Source organism: Ictalurus furcatus, chromosome 23, assembly GCF_023375685.1.
Source record: "Ictalurus furcatus strain D&B chromosome 23, Billie_1.0, whole genome shotgun sequence".
In the NCBI taxonomy this organism is placed as follows: Eukaryota; Metazoa; Chordata; class Actinopteri; order Siluriformes; family Ictaluridae; genus Ictalurus; species Ictalurus furcatus.
Window position 1 is genome coordinate 6,292,475 of NC_071277.1, and position 19,560 is coordinate 6,312,034.

A 19,560-nucleotide genomic window follows, 5' to 3' on the forward strand; every position below is an offset into this window, starting at 1 on the left:
TCCAAGCATAGCTCTGTACAGAAGTGACCTTTCCCTTTATGTGAGATTTAAGCCACGAGTCTCCTGACTCTCATGTTCAGTGATGTGTAAGGAATAAAACACTTTTTTTTAACTTAATAATAATAATAAAAAAAAAAGACGAGTCATGCTTTTAATCCATTTAATGCTGTGGGAAATCAGAAATTAGTTAAAAACATACGAGTTTAATAATACAAAAAAAAAAAAAAAAAAAAAAATAGATGTGGAGCTTGTCATATTACCAAGAAACTGCAAACACACCCATTATAGAAAACTTAAATGAACAGCTTTACTGCTGATATTGGAGATTCCTTTGTTAAACTTCTCTTCACAGAAAACTTCACCATATCAATGATTATACACGTTTATTACAAAAAAAAAAAAAAAAAAAGGATAAAAAAATAAAATTGTGTAGCGTCCACTACAAAAGTCCTTGTTTAAGTTTAAAAATACAAATCTCGCAGCTGGAACTACAGCTTAAATCAACACCTTCTGACCAATCAGAAATGACCATTCAAAAGCATGATGAATTATGTCATTTTGATTCCAAACTACACATGCCTAATCCATGTAAAAGTGCCATTGTGAAGTAAAGCTGAACCAACACTAAAATACCCGAGGACGGGAAAGGTATATTAGGAGAAAAAGAAAAAAACATCTAGAAATAGACTGCTGATATGCCCAGCTGACCTTGCAGATCACATTTTATTGTGGAATGCCAATAGAGCTGTAGCACAGTCATGGTTGAGAAGGCTGAGAAAGATCACACAGCTCTCAAACAGGTGCAAATTCCAGCAATACCACCGTGTTTGGGATTTAAACCGTGTTCTATAGTGCCACAATGGGCACTTTTAACTTCAGATGGCTCTAGCATACTTTTGTCACCAAAATACATTCGAATAATTCTTTTAAATTTGAGATCACCCGCAGTATTCCAAAGTTTAGTCAGGAAGCCACGAGCGTTCTGTACCAGGCATTGTTTTTCTGAGAGTAGTAAACCCAGCATATGCTGTAAAGACAGAGGAACTACTCTTCTGTCACCTTCATGTTAACTATGTCTTTGAATAAACAATAGGTAGTAAACAATGACAAAAGAAGAAAAGAGGATGGTCTGACAAACCTCTTGAGAGCAATAGAAAGGCCTGTATGTAAAGGGGGCTTGAGATCCTGTGCTGCCATCAGCCCCTACCCCCCCATTGTCCGCCTGCTATCCCCCCTACAAGCATCTAAGAAATGTGCTGCATTCAGGATATGAGCGTTTGATCTTGGTCAGGTTGGCTTCAATGGGGCAAGCCATGGTGCTTTTTCCTACACGGAGGTCAGAAGCTCAATCAGCAGTCTGAAATAAAGCGAGTTAGGAGTTCCAAATACAAAACCAGAAACTGGAAACCCTTTCATGTATGCGATGACATTTAGCCAAAGAAACCCTTGCTAGTGGGTCTCCGGGGAGTAATCCAAGCCCACAGTGCCTGGACCACTGGAACAAAACTACTAATAATCCAATTAGTCCACATTATTGGGTCTTGTACATATTCGTTGTATTCTGCCGTTTGGTCAAAGAGAAAGGAGGAAGAATGCTCGACGAGGAAGGAGAGAGAGAGAGAGAGAGAAAGGATTTCTATGTACCTTTCAGCTGAGTTAGTGAATAAAATGTAAACAGAGCTTTAGAGATCTGCTTTAGATCTTAGTAAACATGGCTGAACCCCTCCGTTCCACTCCGTAACCCTCAGGGCTGGCAGGGAGCTCAGGCTCTTGTCAAGCTCCAATCTTTTGTAGTGCTCCCCTGACATTCAGCCAAACTTCTCTCTCAAGATGTGCTTGCATATGTATGAGCAGAAGGTTAGGTGCCCTCTCCCCACTACACTGCACCAAAGGATTCAGTTCCAGCGTTGGGCACATTTTACTGGTCTAATTAACAAATGTCGCCAACGAATACCACATTGTCTTTCTCCAAAAGATCCAGCCCCATTGCAGAAATTTTCAGCATGGAATTGAAGCACAAATTTCCATTGGCAAATAAAGATCATCTTGATCCCTGATTCGATGCAGTGGTGGGTCAGATAAAAGATATTCACTTCCTCTCCTGCCTCCTTCAAGCCCTGTTTACTCTTTACTTTACATCGCCGAGTATCATTCAGTTGGTTTCAACCATCTTCCACGGTCCGCAAGGAGGGATGAATCAGATCGGACATGTGACAAGGCGCCTGAGGGCAGCTAGAGACGTACCTACGACCTGCATTACTGACTGACATCCGAGTCCACTCAGTCCATGACATAAATCTTTGTCCTGTTTTGCCGTTCATAAGCAAGTCCACAGAGTATAGAGAAACCCAGGAATTCTGAGCATCCATCCAATTGTGGCTTATCTTGAAAGTTCGCCGATTACGCACACCACGGGCACCATAATCGTTCAGACATGCAGGCTTGTGGCAATTAAGTAATTTGAAACAGGCGGACCCATGAAGAAGCTCCATCTTGACTTAATAGAAGAAAGTAAAATCTACTTTACTGATCTCTTTAAAGCACCTGATTGAGAGTACAGGTTTTGTTCTCCTGGAGCGTCAGCGAAACCAAAAAGTAAAATAAAAAGATCTTACCTGAGCCTATTGACAGCTCACAACCTGATAAAGCTTCTCAAGTACATGCTGCATGATTGCTAGATAGTACCAGCTGGTACCATGCTTAGTGTAGACAACTATATTACATGGGTGGATTCTCCAGGCTTCAAAAGTCTAAACGAAAAGATTGAGTCATGTTTTAGTCCTGATTAATCCCGGAATACGGCACCCATGAATCATTCGTACCTCATATCCTGTTTGCTACAGACTAGAGATGGAAGAGCCATGACTTGACTTCTTGGATTAGAGCATTTCCATAAGGAAAAATGTACACAGGAACTGCAAACAACTCCTTCCTGTTACACATTTTTCTGCGTTATTTGTCATCTTTGCAATTAAAGACAAAAAGAAAAACATCTCATACTAATGATTCCTACATTCCAGGCAGAATAAATCCTAAAGCTAGCAAAAAACACAAGGCAGGCTTTCTAGGTTTTCACCAATCAACTGTTAAAGCAATTTTACCTTAAATACTTATACTAGCTAAATCCTAGATAAAAACTGGTTTACACTAATGCACAAAAGTTTCATAATGCTTCAACGGAACCTTCGTTGAGGGTACAGCTAAGTTGAGAAAACACGCGCAGTTTACAGAAGATTAATGAGATCTGTACTGGAGACAGAGCTGAAATTATAAACTCCGACACAGACGTTGCTAAATGTTTTACAGACACCTTTGACACTCTTGGTGAAATAAAAGAGAAGGCGGCAGGACAAATAATTACACGTTCACAAAAATAACATTTACACCTTAAAATGATTACAGAATCATTTCGTTTTCAACAAGCGGCCCTCAGCTTAGCCGTCATTTTTATACCTCGTACACAAACTCAGTGCTGTCTGGCTTGGATATTTCAATTGACTATACAAGGCCTAACATGCATCATTTTGCCAAATGTTTTCCAAACCCGCCCATGTAATACACCCTGCTATGCCACACTTTCTGGACATGGCTGGTGTAAAATCTTTCCAGCTGAATAGATCTCTCTAAAGCCCACAGATTACGAAAGGGAATAACCCCACCGTGGCAATATGAAAACCAGCTCCATTAGTAGGACATGAAATCAAAGCAGGAAAAAGACGTGTCTAAGGCAGAACAAGGACTACCGAGACCACCCAGCTCTTAGACTAGGATCTCTATCTTTGCTAGCAACTCTCTTTTGGTGTGCAAGTGTGCGTATTCTCAGAGGACTCGTTCCTATCCCACCACTAAAGCCAAAAGCAAGGCCAGCTGGCCACACGTCACCACACTGCCAAGTCCTTATGGCAACAGCAGGAGGACAGGTTCAAAACTCTTCTCCCATTTCTTGCCTCCTACAGCAGCTCCAATGTGGTGAAATCAATCCTCCTCTATTTGAATGTGACAGCCCCCTGCCAGCATGCACCATCGCAGCCACGGCACTAAACCATTACCCGCATCTGCCTTACCAGGAGGTATACCAAATGTCTGCTTTTTAAAATGTTAATCGTTCGCTGTGGTCCTTTCTGAGATGCAGATCCCCCATCTTGAAGCTATGCAGATTTATGCCAAAGCATGAAGCTTGTAAGCGGGGACACGCATTGCACCGACACCACCAATGTACTCAAAATCATTCCCAGGCAACAACACATTTTTAAGTCAAACGCTTGGAACCACTGTGCTGGTTAACTCACTAGACACGAAACATTGCAGAGGAGAACATCTGGACAACAGCTTAATGATCATTAATAGAGCTATAAATAGAATCACATGCTGTCTTGTGAGTATGCAGATTGTTAGGCTACGTGTTTTCGCATAGTGCGTCGGCAGCACTTTTGGGTTGAATTTTCCTAATAAAAGTCCTGTGGGTAGATGCGCTAGTCACGGCACGACAAGCCCTATTGCTTATGGTGTATCACAAGAACTATGGGAAGTGCCAATGAGCCCCAAGATTACTTTCAGACTCCAGGATTAACCAAGTGATTAACGTCTCAGCTGCCCAGACAGCCAGGTCAAGTTCCCACTTCAGTCAACGAGTACTACGGGAATGCCCGAATCAAAATTTTGATCAGAGTTTTGATATAGTGCTACAGAAATGGATGTCAATGAGCGGTGTTCACTGGAGTACACAAGTAACATAGAATGGGGTGATGGACTGAGTTGAGTGGGAGTGTAAAGAATGCTTGACCCAGCATCTCAAAGAACAGAACAGATCATATTCACAATGAAGGAAGTCTGGGGCATCCACAACAGTCTAATATAATCCCCATAGGGGCCACCACTCCATTCAGCCCTGCTTTGCCTAACGCATGGGTTCAGAAACTTGACCAAAAACGGAATACACGATTAATGCATCGTTACTACTAAAAGCACCACCTTGCCACAGGGAAGAAAAAGCAATAGCTCTGCAAGCAGGCCTCAAACAGAAAAGGCAAATAGCACAAGAAGCAATGACAAATATTGGAAGAGAATGTCCTCATAGGAATTGACTGAAAGAGGGGTTTTAGTGTCCTGCAAACATGGATCCCAGTCCGCCTCCATGCAGCAGTGCTGAGCAACCAGGCTGGGAGTTAAATACATCTGCATACACATTAAGGTTTATGGAAAGACTGATAAAAGTCTTGCTGCTTCTGCATAATAAGAGAGAAGCATTTAAAACCCAAGCAGTGTTCCTGTAAAAGCGTCTAAAAGCATTCATTCATTTATTTATTTTCATTACGTCCTATGTTTACTTTGGAAATGAAACTCGACGAGCTGTTTAGAGAAGTATCGATTTGCCATGTCGAGGTCAGCAAGTTTTTAATAAGCAAGCACGGATATAAATCCTAAGCTCTAAAAACATGACATGCCGCTCCACAAGAGTCTTGGACTGCAATCGACACAGGACTGCAGGGCCTACGGAGAAAATCGGCACATACCAGTCATAATTTGCAAGTTTGGTCTGGCCAATTTTCGTCTGTTTTGGTGGGGGGGGGGGGGGCTTGGAGCTTACAGAGTTGCAACTCTGTGTGAAAATAACAGGGAGCACAGTATTGGAGCAGGTGCCTGGATATTTCAGAGTTTTAATAAACTGAAAGATAGAATCCTTGAGGAAAAAGCTCCGAGCCAAGAAAAGCAGCAAGGGCCAAGAAATGTCTTGGCCGGTATTCGGTAAAGGTTAAACTAAAAAAGTAGCATTTAACATGACACATCACCTCCCTCCATCGCTTGCACAGATTGCCTTCTATCCAATGCAATGCCAGTTCCAAAAAAATCCAACTATCTTCTACTGGAACACAGATGTATTCTTGTGCAAGACGTGGACTGTGGTAAGCATCATAAAAACTGGATTTCAAAGCAAAAGCACAGCAAAACCTCAGGAAGGCATGGTGTGATGGTCCGGTAGCACGTCTGAAATGCCTTGTAGGTCCAGGTGAGAAGTACAGTGCTTTGGGATCAGTTCCTATATTATTCCTCTCAGCGCCTACAGCCAAGGGATGCAGTGTTGCCATGGCTGCCTGAGGTAGGGGTAAGTGTGGGGAACTCCTCATAAATCAATCCCGCCTCTAGATTTATCCAGAGGGTGTGCTGATTGCACACATGGTAAATCAGCATGAAAACTCTCAAAGTTTCCTTGGAGCCATTAATAACTTCTTCTTCAATGCCTTTTGCTAGATCTTAAGCTAAATTAGATAGATTAAGAGATGCTTGTCTAAATAGGCATTACCTTGTTAAGTTACTCTTCTCATACTTACCTTAGTCTGTTCTCAGTGAACAACGAGTGAATCTGACCTCGAGGCATGAATGCCACTTGTGATTTACAATAAGCAAACAGAGCCAAAAAGCTAACGCAAAGCTGACTTGTAATGACTTGGGGCTACGGCTAACCTTCTATGAGCCTGGGACTGTTTTTTCTGGAATGTTTGTTTTGGGATTTTACGGGGAGTTGTGAATGGGCCCGGACCCTGATAATGCAAAGATAAGCTTTGGATTTAAGACTTAACATCACAGACTGGAAAAATAGGTATATAGACATTCGTATCAGTGTAAAGAAAACACTTTGGACTGAGTTACTGAATACAGTACTGGCAAGTCCCGGTCACGAGAATTTGTTTTTTCCAGCACTCACCTCTCTAGAGCAGGGAGGCCTATTAGAAAAGGTGACACACGCTTCAGTAGAGGACACATGGTTTTTAAACATCAACTTTCACTCCTACCTTAGAGAGCTAAAGTTGCTAGGGATTCTCCCATCAGGATTTTTGAAACAGATACCCATTACCGATTTCTTGTCATCATGATCGGCTGACACCAATCGCGATCGTTCAAGCTTTATACGCAATATGTATATCGCTTAACCTCCTCCCCCACCCAGATAAAGTAATACCACAGACGTTGCCTCGGTTGTATTATTTACATTAATGCTGTAGATTGTTTTAATTGTGAATCAAATAAATAAGCACAACAAATATTCATTTTACAATGAACATTTTAATACGGCCTTTAAAAATACACTGAACATCATGTGTTGTACATCATCAAATCGGTTCATGAGATCGGCCAAAGTTAGACTACCGATCGAGTCAGAACGTGATTATCGGCCGATACCGATCAGAGCATCCCTTATTTGTCGCTAATGAAGATAGCTAAAGATAGAAGGCAGAACTATCTTTCTGAGCCTCAGCTCTCCCAGAGGACAACAAGGTACATCATCAACTTGCTCACAGCAGTGCTGAAGATTACACAAAACTGACCATCTTACTACCTAAACAATTTACGAAAAAAGTGTATAGGTAAGAAGTAGTAATAAAAACAAAATTTCTAATTACTTCGAGGATAAATGTAAAAATTCATAACCTATTAAGCTGGACTTATACTGACCTGCGCATAAACAAGACGGCAGCGGCTTGTATCCTGCATTCATTTGGCATGTTGATTGTACACATCCGAAATATTATCATGATGCATGTTCATGATGCCTGAATAGAGTCAATTTTTCAGACATGATGATTGTCTTGTCTCACACTCCAGCCAAGTCCCACCCATGGTACCTAGGCATATTTTGGCAAATGATTGACATTCCTGTAAACGATGCTTTGCTGCTCCATCTCCGCAATGCAGAAGCACTGAAGCAGGAAGTGCAGAACCTGAAAGGTTTTATGATGGACGTGGTCAAAGCACTGATCTATCCTGAAAAGGACACCAGAGAAAGACCCTCTAAACACCAACAAGCGAGGTCAACAGCCAAAGGTCATACAGTCTAGTTAGCTTGAGATCCTAGACTCGTCATAGCAAGGTTGAGGGAGAATGTGCTCCACTGGACAAACCTCAATCATGTCTGACAAGACCATACAAAGTGAGGCTTTGTATGGTCACTGGTTATAATTCTCAGAATTACTTCCTTAACTTTTACTGCCAATAAGGTGTTGCGAGTTTCAAATGGGTGCTTCCACAATAACTGTTCAGTCTTTGAATGAAATTTTGCAACAAAAATCAAAATAAAAAGATCTGTCCAAACCAATTGTGTTAATGTTTTAAAGCAGCTTGTAAAATTTTATCATTAATCTTTTACATACATACCCTCAACAGGCATTGTATCCTGGGAAATACAAACTGTGTAAAAATTGTGAAAAGAAAAAAAAAAAAAAAAAAAAAAGTTTGTGCGCTCTTCCAAAGAATTTTGATGGAGACTAACAAACTCGACAGAAGTGACAAAATGATATATGCTGTACATAGCTGCATTAATATAAAAACTTTGCCAGACAGTATGGCACGGAGAAACGATCTAACAAGCCAAATGGTGGCAAAAACACTCAACAACTACCCTTAATAACATATCAAGCTCAGAATACGACATGGAACAAAGGCAATCCATATTTCAACACATGGTGAGGACACGCCACTGCTTTCCCAGTTGGCAGACCCAGTATGTATTCTCCTGGGCAGAGCAAATGTGGTACTGATTGATTGTATCTCTGAGTGTGGCCTTACCCAACAATCTCCACAAAACCAGAACCAGGCCTTCCTTGGAGTGTGACTGTTTTAAACCATTTGCTCTAGAACCAAGGTTTGATGAACCTCCAGGCATCGGAAAATAAACCGACACACGTGGAAATCCTTACCATACCTTCACTGGAGCCTAGGATGAGGATGAGTCGGGCGTGGCATCATAATGAGTGCCGCTGGTTATTACAGGGAAGACGGGCCACAGAGCACCGAGTTAAATTGACCGTATCTCAGGCTTCAATAGTTTGTTTATGGAGGGGGGGGGGGGGGGGGGACAAAGAAAATGCACTGTGCTCTCACGGTCCTGAAATGCCAGAAGCTTTTCCTAACATTTCATTCTTACCCTATGAAGCCTATTTATTTCTCATGCTGATTTATTAGTAGAAATGATTGTAATAAATCACATCGTAATAGCTCCTCTTTGGTTGCCCCGATGTTGTTAAATGAGGCCGTCTGTGGTGTAGAGCTTTATAAACTGTTTTTCCAGAGGCTGATATCACGAATATTACAAATTACCTTGTCAGCACCACTACCCAATAAAAACATAATGCTATCACGTACATATGGGCTTTCAGAAACATTTTGTTGATGTTACATAGGATTGAACATATTAAAACCCAAGCCAAGCTATTGCAACACTGCTGTGTTTCCATTTCTGGGCAAGTTGGATACATTTCTCGTCATTCTTTGCTTATCCAAAACAACACACACACAACTGCAGGTGTATTGTATGATGGATTGATATACCTGAGATAGAGGTGTGTGTATGTATGTGTGTGTGTGTGTATATATCACATATATATATATATATATATATATATATATATATATATATATATATATATATATATATATATATATATATATATATATAAATAATGTTATATATCACATATACATATATATATATACACACACACATACATACATACATACATACATATATATATATATATATATATATATATATATATATATATATATATATATATATATATATATATATATATATATATATATATATATATAACACATATATACACACACACATCCACCCACTACAGTAAGCTTGATATAACAATTTAAGCATGTCTGTTAAATTATACTGCCACGATATCCAGTGACGTTTACTCTGAGGATATATTTACCAGACCACTTTGCGCAGGAGTACACTAGTATGGAGTTATCCCTTAAAAATACACCAAAAGAGCAGTCTATTACTTCCCAACTAAAACAAGTGTTGATCCGAATCTGGAATGATATTGCGTTGATGTTTTGAACTCTCCAATATTAACCGACACCACATGGAAGCCCCGCCTCTGCCTCCGCCTACAACCCACCCACCCAAGCTAATATGTTCTTGACAGCGGAGTTGTGGGGTACCCTTCCGTTCTGCATCCCTGTGGAGAAATTATTCTCCATTGCAGGTCAGGACTGTAAGAAGCTGATGTGCAATTTACCCAGCGCATCAAAAGCACTTCACTTCAGAATCTGCTCTGATCTGTCAACCAGAAAAATAACCAGGGACAACATCAAAGGGAATTTTTGTCTGCAGGGCCCAGTGCTATAATGCCACTGGTTTTATTCCCTGGACCCACAGTAAAAGGATTCTTTCATACCGGTTTGAAAATTGTTCTTATTAAGAAACTATTGGAATCGTTTGATGAGAAATGACCACCTGCACAAGGTGAGGACAAAAGCAGGAGATAAGGAAGAACACGATGGGCCATGCTGGTGAAGGAAAACGACCAATCTTAGGGTAGTGTGAGGCAACCCGAGGCGAAGCAGAGTTACCGTTAGCATCTGGAAGCAGATCATTTTCTAATAACAGCAAATCATGAAGCGTTTTATATCGTTTCCATCACTGATTTGCCAACAATTACAGGCTTTTTTTGTTTATTAATGAACATGTCGTTTATAGTTACATTTAATGTTATGGAATGTCCACAAAACTAGTGATAGCATCATTTATGCTATAGCAACCGTAAACATTCGTTCACCAATAACCGAAAAAATAATAATAATAATTGCTAAGCGCAAAAATGTTAAACAACTCGTAACCAAAAAAAAACCTTCATCTTTGTTAAACAACGCTTCTTTTAAATCAGTTTATTACTATCCTTTTTTTATATGGAGAATCCACCACACAAGTCCCTTTTCACGTGAAATGGCTTCCGCTAGTACTCAACTTAGTCCGTTAGTAGAACTTCATCTTGAAGTTCTTCAAACCCTAGAAAAGGAGACTGAGCAGGCCAAAAGTTCAAAAGTTTAGCTGCAGAAAAAGCAGAACAACAAAGCCAGGATCCAGGATGCTGAAGGACTACATGAACTCTCGCAATGAGAAAAATGGAACACCTCCATTGGAGAACCTTCTAGTTCTTGCCGACACGCCAGAGAAATGCGTCCATGAGGCCAGAAGGTGAAAATCAACTAATATCTGAAGACTGATCAAGCTCAGACAGACAGACATTCCATAAACCCAAAAGCCCATGTATCTGGCCGGCAACATGACGGATGGAAACTCTGCTACATTATAGCCATGTAAAATAAAAACAGAAGCCTTGCCACCACTACACATGTTTAAACGGGCACAATCTTAGCATGAAACGGTGTCAAGAAGTTTCGAATAATTGTATGGTGTATCAAGTACAGTCTATTAGTCTCGGTCAGCTTTGAGGTCAGACCATCAATACTGCGCAGTACTACAAAAGATCGATTCAAAAATGCTGAGCAAATTTTTGCTGGAGGAAAAAAACAACCTGCGTTTCCTGGAGTTTCCCAGCAATCTCATGTTACCGGGCTGAGCTAAGCCTGACCCGAGAAAGCTCTGCAGATGAACAGGCCATCTGGGTCGAGCAACTTGAGATCCGTAGCCCAAGTAGAGATCTTCGAGCATCTTCCATAGTGATGTCCTTCATTAGTTCTAGCTACTTTTTGTTACAGGTTATGCAAGAAATTTGCCTGTGTAGTAATCAACAGCCATATTTGTGTTTGTACTGGTGTTCACGGATTGCTAGCTATTGGTAATATTAGCTAGCTAACAACACAATCCTCCCACTCAAGTACTGTAGCGAACTTCTGCAGCTGAGTTGTTAGGTAAGCTAGCTAGCTAGCTAGTCAGGTTATTCATCAAGTAGTAATCTAGTTCTGCTATGGAACACTCCGGTGGGGGTTGGTACTGTTGAAGTTTTATTTACAGACACACGTAGGCACCATTGGATGTACAGACTTGGTGCAGGTAGTATTTAGCAAGGCTCAGATTAAGGCTCAGATCTATAGATCCAGAAGACATTGAATCATAATGTATGACTAACGTACGGATGTTGTCGAGAAGAAAACTCGGAGAGCCGTGGTAGCTTCTACAGACTTTAATCATCAAAGCCGATCGTATCCGCATTACATGTCGGAGCAGGATAAGTACATATTGATAAATTCCGTATATGAATGCTTGGAGAGTCTATGATGAGTATTTACTGAACCAGACAGGAAGATCTAAATTTCTGAACATGGTCATGACAGGTTTGTTTGTAAAGTCATTTCTGTATGTTCAAAGCGGAACGTGTTTAGATATACCTTAAGGAGATCCAGAGGTTTGGCAGCAATTCTAATTAGGGGAATGCTGAAGTGAGGGCACGGAGACACACACTCATCTCTGAGAACAGACAAACAGGATTTGCTAATTCTCAGATCAGGATAAATTGGCATAGCATTTATTACAGTATACAATGTATTTCGAATACGATGTTTACCTGTTTGACATTTGGCAGCATTTTATTCAGAAAAGGGAGGATTTCTTGCCTTTTCATCATGAAACAAATTCCAGATGTTTCCAGCAAACATTGAGATTTCCTAAGGTTGTTTCATTTTCCTGATATTTAAAGATTATTAACTGTAAAGTGAAAACATGGTGGGGGGGTGGAAGTATGAAAATTAATAGGTATTAAGGATTCTGAACTGTAATGGTCTGGGTTTTACTCAGTCAACAGAATATTTATACTCCCCCCCCCAAACTGTTTTCTGAAATTCCATGCTTTCCGTGTCTGGAAAATTGCCTTTAAATCCGTATTTTTCCAGACTGTCCACGAGAAATTATTCCATTTAAAAGGGCCAGGGTTTTTGACTGCCATGGCTTTAAAGCTGTCTGAAAATTGCCTTCTGAATTGGCCTGATCATATCCCCCCCAAAAAAAAAATCCCCCCCAAAAAAATGTTGCTTACCTAGACAGAAACTAAGTGACAATCAATTCTACAATATGGAGCTTATGAAGACACTGGAGACACTCCCCTCCTTCCGAAAAGCCCAGAGTGCTCCGATTGGCCAGCTGACCCATAATATTTCAAAAGTGTGACGTAGACGTTTGCGGAAGCAATATCTGGACTTGGATCAAGGTGTTTTTTTAGGCAGGTCTGGAGCACCGTTCTCTGTTAGATAGACAGAACAAATCTCTTTGGGGGGGACTATGAGCTTTGTAACTTTGCAGATCTTATACATGTACAAACAAATACATTACGTACTAAAGGAAAAGGAAAAGATTAAAAACGCATCATATGACCACCTTTAAGGTAAATGAGCATAAAATCCTCAGCAAGTCCAGGTCTAGCTGTAGTCCAAACACAGGATATAATGTTTTTACATTGTAAAAGACTCGCCACATTGGACATTATCACATGAAAGGCATTATCCAGAGCATACTTTTCCATACGTGAAAGAAAAACCTGTCAGATAGATGAAGTTGAGATGTTTGGGCCTTAGATAATCTCCCTCGAGACCATGACTCCTTTTTGTGTCATTTCTTGAAATCGAGAGGGCAGTGGGAGTCGTTATCAAAGTGACTCGGCCAACCATTACGGGCCTCCACAAGGCAAGCACGTCCCTGTAGCTGCCCCGCGAATGTATACCACATTTGTGTCAAGGCAGTCAGGAGCCAGTGGATTTCGGTTACACAAAAGGCATTCGAGGAGTGTAATGACAGTTCAGAGCTCTTGCAACGAGGAACAGAGACGGTACTCTCTGCTCAGCAACAGAGAGAGCCGAGAACATACCAGACACCATTTATAGGCAGCCCAGATCATTAATCAAACACTTTCAGCAACAGGATCCTCCAGCATATCGTCTGAACCACATTGTTGCGGCCACAAAGAACCACATTGTTCGGTGTATGACATCATCATGTGATCGCAATTATACTTGACGTGTGAGGCAGCGACCACAAATTTGCTGCACACTGGAAATGAGTGCCTGATCTCTAGATACACTTACATCAAATACGCATTCAAAAAATAGTCAGACACGCCTTTGATTCGGCTACAAGAAGAGTAACTTGGTTTTTTCCTCCTGTAAATTATGTAATACTTGATATAAAAAAGGTACATGCTCCTTGGAGATTGAGATGAGAACGAGCTCAACCAATTTCTCGAGAACCAACAGACTAAATCTAGCTTAAGGTCACACATCAACAAGACAATATACATGTATATGTGTAAATACTGCATGTTGTGAACGTTTCGAGACAGAACTCATTTAAAAAAAAATAAAAAGAAATTAAAATGTGCTCAGTATAGCAGGTGTGGTTCCTGTAGCAGAAGAAGAAAGAATGAAGGAAGAAGACTGAAGAGGAAGAATGAAGGAAGGAAGAATGAAGGAAGAATGAAAAAGGAAGAATGAAGAAGAAGGAATGAAGAAGGAAGAATGAAGGAAGGAAGAATGAAGAAGGAAGGAGGAAGGAAGGAAGAAGGAATGAAGAAGGAAGGAAGGAAGAATGAAGGAAGAAGGAAGAATGAAGAAGGAAGAATGAAGGAAGGAAGAATGAAGGAAGAATGAAGAAGAAGAAGGAATGAAGAAGGAAGAATGAAGAAGGAAGAAGGAATGAAGGAAGAAGGAAGAATGAAGAAGGAAGAATGAAGGAAGAGGAAGAATGAAGAAGAAGGAATGAAGAAGAATGGAGGAAGAATGAAGGAAGGAAGATTGAAGGAAGAATGAAAAGGAAGAAGGAAGGAAGGAAGAATGAAGGAAGAAGGAAGAATGAAGAAGGAAGAATGAAGGAAGAATGAAGAAGAAGAAGGAATGAAGAAGGAAGAATGAAGAAGGAAGAAGGAATGAAGAAGGAAGAAGGAAGGAAGGAAGGAAGAAGGAAGAATGAAGGAAGAGGAAGAATGAAGAAGGAATGAAGAAGAATGGAGGAAGAATGGAAGATTGAAGGAAGAATGAAAAGGAAGAATGAAAAGGAAGAATGAAAAGGAAGAATGAAGAAGGAAGAAGAAGAAAGAAGAAGAAGAAGGAATGATGAATGAAGAAGAATGAAGAAGAAGGAATGAAGAAGAAGAAGAATGGTGGACAAATCAATGGAACATGGGCTTATAACTGTCAAATAGAAAATTCAACAGATATACGCCCAATTTTTGTCAATTTTTTTTAAAATCATTGTTCACTCAAAAAAGGTAAATTAATATTTCTTTTTAATATTTTAAACGTATAGATTTGTGAAGGGGGGCACAGTGCCTTAGTGGTTACCACGTCTTCCTTACACCTCCGGGGTGGGGGTTCAAATCCCGCCTCCGCCGTGTGTGAGCAGAGTTTACATGTTCTCCACATGTTTCGAGGAGTTCCTCCAGGTACCCCAGCGTCCCTTCCCCTAGTCCAAAGACATGCTTTCCAGGCTGATTCCCACTTCCAAATTGTCCATCATGAATGTGCGAGTGAGAGAGATGGTGCCCTGCGGTGGGTTGGCACGCTGTCCACTGTGGCCCCTGCCTTGTGCCCAGAGTTCCCTGGAACAGGCTCCAGGCTCCCCCACAACCCTGTGTAGAATAAGCGGTACAGAAAATGGACAGATGGATAGATGATGGATTTGTGAAGGATTTTCTAAACATTAGTTAATATTTACGGTTGGGCTCTGCTCCACTTGCCACGACGGACGAGTTGACGCTGAATTTACGACCTCATTTTTCAGCCATAACTGCACTTCCAAGTTCTTGTATTCTTTACATAAGTAAATGTCCTGATCGGACCTTCAGAATTTATTTATTGTTCTTTTAATTGCATGCCAGCATCAGTGGCTATTTTCATAGCAAGATCAAGGGAGGTAAAGCAGGGCATTCCAGTCATTCTTACAGCATTACAACAATAAAATCTTACGACATTTCAGCAGCATCAACAAGAGATCCTTCACTTTAATATTCAATTAGAACACCAGGATTTTTCCTGGTCAGACATTTCGGAATACTTAAATACGTATTTTCTGACTAAAAGCGTTGTCTAGTATTGTTAAGAGCAGGGCAGTCCATTAGTATAATGTTTTAGATGGTCAGAAATACAGAATTCTAAATTCATGACTTTTGTTTGTTTGTTTGTTTTCAGTTGCCATGTGACACTGGTAGCACTGGACATGCTAAATATGCAAACATATTTAACAGTAAAACAAGGACATTAGCCACTATACACTAGGACAAATTATCAGTACACAAAGTTCTGGTGGAACTTTCTGGTCATTACTATAGTGGTGTTTTAAAAGATCTTATTATAGAACTAAAGTCTTTTTTTTTTTTTTTTTTTTTTTTGAGAGAACAAACATACATAGTTGGTGCTTTGCCATTAGTTCGAATCTGGATACTATTCGAGCTACCCTCTTCCAGTGCCTTGGTGGTCATCAGACTCGAGACTTGTCAAACGATCAGTCATTCATGACTGTTTCATTCAGATGGCTGGATGATGAATGTGCAGTTGGGAACAAACCACATCAACCATAAACTGGAAAAGCATATCGTCCTTGAACTTTTGCTCAAGTTAAAACCAAATTCACAGCTTGCTGCGGCACTGAATGAAACCACTGATGACGCCAAATACAAACCATCAAGAACTGGAAAGCACCGCGGGTCCCAATCAAGAGCTTCAAGTATACGAATGAGTCTAATTAACACACTAAGACGTCCAAATAAACCACGCCTTATTGCAACCTTGAAATTTGCACTCGATAAGTTGCAGATCATGACGCACACGATGCCAAGCATTAAATCACAGTCCTGCTGTGCAAAAACAGTAAATCTGGTTGTTTTTCGGAAAACAAAAACGGAAAAAAACAGGCGAGATGAAGAGATCAGAACCCTATAAAAATAATCCTCGAGACTCGCGAGATCAAATAAACGGATAACTACAGAAAATTGCATTAAGGTTATTGAGCTTGGACCACATGCACAGACCCCACCATGGTAACATGGTACATATTATAAACACACTCAGGCTCAGGACGATGGTAGCATCCTATCAAGGACACAGCTGATCGATTCATCTAACGCCGTCCTACAGAATAAATAAATAAATAAATAAATAAAAATGTTCACTCTTGTATAATCAGGCCTCAATGACTCGGGTTCTTACATAAGCAGGTCCTTTCCCTGCCAACTGAAGATCATCAGATTGCACTCGAGCACATCTGCTCACCTCGCCGACGCGATCGAATATTAAACCTCAAAACGGAAAGGCTGAAATCTTGGGAACAATTATTATCTGGCATAAAACGGTTCCGCTTTTCAAACAAACGAACGATAATAAAGTAGGTGCGAGTTTTATTAGGCTTAGACAGATCACGACAATGCCTTTGAAAACTTCCCAGCAGACCTCATAATGCACGCGTGAAGTTTTATGGTGCCTTTACAATTCGCTACAGTAACAAAATTCATCTTCAACTTAAAAGCTATTGCTGTGGAAGGAATCCGATTTGGAAGAAAAGGAATGAGAGATTACAGCAGATGGTATCTCTGAAGCCTAATGGTGATTCCATAGGTTTTCAATAAAAATCACACTCTGTTCCGGAGAACATCAACTTCTCGGAGAACATAGCGGTTTACTTCCAAGCGAGCTCTAGCATGATTCGATTGCAGTCTGAAAGAGAGATCGGACTCTGAATCGAAGCAAACACGCCCGTGCATTTTGGGTAGAAATCACGCAGAAACCACAGCACCGCCAATTTTGCTTTCTTGATTCCCGGCCATGGACGGTCGTGGCAATGTCGGGATTCTAACTTGCGGCCTCCTGACAATACGATGCATGCTTTTCTGTTGCACCCCTCAAGAGCCTCGAAGGTTGTCGTTTTATCTTTTTAATTCAATTACATGCAAGCATGAGAAGAATAAGGATTTCCTGAAACTACAGACCTTAGTATCAGAAGCTTATTTGTGATTGGCCTCCATAAACGGGTGCATTTTGAATCAAATGGTGTCTATGAGCCAACATATTGACGGATGACATGTTGACCTTTGACTGGCAGGAACAGTGCTTGTATAAGAACTAGAGCAAGAATCATTTACTCTGGAGGAAGTTCTGGAGAATTGGCCAGATAATAAACTTGTCAGCAAGAATGCAACGCTCTCTGAACCTTTAAACGAAGAAAAAACTGAAACATTAACTTTGACCTCTTGCCCCCTTCTTGTCCTCAGAACGCTTGAATGAAAAGCCAGGCCAGTGGAACAATTTTAGGGAAGACGTCCATGTTTTCGTGTCGCCCAATAGGACGTCGAGGCCAGCTCTCAAGTCAGCAAATATGGCTCCACACTGCTTTATATTGGACAACATGCTGCTCGTCTGTTCCCGTGACTTTCTGCTGACTTCCAGAAATCTCCAAAGACTTTTACAATGTCTTTCTGGCTGGGTCTTTAAACCAACGAGGGTATGCTATTAATCCCATCAAAAGGAAGGGTTCGGAACACGATGCCTATATACGCTCGTATTTGAAAAAGGATGGCAAGAATTTACGAGACGCTTGGTGGGGTTGGAATAAAATCGAAGAACGGACCTCCAGATCGGTTGCATGCTTCAGTGTCTACTTCGCGGAGTTGGTTTTTAAATCATTTCGGGACACGATCCATTAGATCATAAAGGCATATTTGGACGGATCGCGGCATACCATCCTGCTTCTGGCATTAAACGAGCTCCGTGTTGGCCACAAACCATCTTCTCTGAGGCATGCCAGTATCATACATTTGTTCACTTTTGACAAAGGTGCTACACCGCACGCAATCTCCAAAAACAAACAAACGAACAAACAAGATGGATGAATACGGAAAGAGCTTCTGAGGCAGTCGACTGGTTCACCTGTTATTGCCATCGTGAAAGTAAGCCGCAGGAGGGCAAGGCTTTAAAGGGGCTAGTGGAAAGTCAAGACGCTACTGACCATCTGAAAAGACCGTTCACTCGCATCAGGATTTACGATCTCTCTGATCATACCTGTGCTGCTTGAAACATCTGGATTATCTGATTCCGAAAGAAAGAAGAAACACATGCATCCAACAAAGGAAAAGAGTTCTTTTTTTTTCCTCTTTCCCCCCTTCACAACTTGGTGATGGTCATCTGTCATTATTTAGGCTTCATTATTTGCAACGCGATGCGGACGGACGTAGCTCTCAGCACATGCAGTGCTGTGGCAAACGCTTTGAGACGCTGGAGAATTATGTCAACGGGAGTTATTTATGTGGTGTAACAATCTGTATTCTATAGCGGATAGCCACTAATGCTACCCAAGAAGATGCTAGGCATGCACATGAGCAGGGGCTGATTCCTAATTCCAGATGGACATCAGCGATGTCATCCATACATAGTGATTTATGCTACTTACCCTACTGTCCTGTGAGAAGTCATGAAAGTATACTTTGATCATGCGCATTTTCCACTTGGCCCAATAGGCTCATTATGCTCCTAAAGGGTTCTTCAGCTTGTCCCTCTGGGAACCCCTTTAAGTTTCTCTGTTGTACCCGAAAAACAGAGGGATTTATGTTCCGTAGATTCCATTTATAAAAATACAGAACGCTTACACATCCATTGTGCAGTCTTAAGTTTTACTTTTTAACCAAACCTACTTTGACACCGTCACTAAAGACTAATCTGATAAAACGGGAAGAATTTGACGCGTTTCTATACTTTTTGCGCTACACCTACGAGGACATGCTGTAGCCTACAAATAATGGAAGTCTCCCTCACCCAAAAGGTTTTTCT

General features: G+C 40.9%; 2 long non-coding RNA genes across 2 annotated transcripts; both read right to left on the reverse strand.

The window, feature by feature from the left end:
- Positions 1-11,984: 11,984 nt before the first annotated feature.
- Positions 11,985-14,552, reverse strand: LOC128599700 (uncharacterized). The gene is made up of 3 exons (XR_008384467.1): positions 12,795-14,552; positions 12,327-12,466; positions 11,985-12,229 (listed from the first exon to the last, which is right to left on the reverse strand). It is a non-coding gene; the product is annotated as an uncharacterized LOC128599700 (long non-coding RNA).
- Positions 14,553-15,014: 462 nt separating this feature from the next.
- Positions 15,015-15,870, reverse strand: LOC128599699 (uncharacterized). The gene is made up of 2 exons (XR_008384466.1): positions 15,461-15,870; positions 15,015-15,374 (listed from the first exon to the last, which is right to left on the reverse strand). It is a non-coding gene; the product is annotated as an uncharacterized LOC128599699 (long non-coding RNA).
- Positions 15,871-19,560: the final 3,690 nt, after the last annotated feature.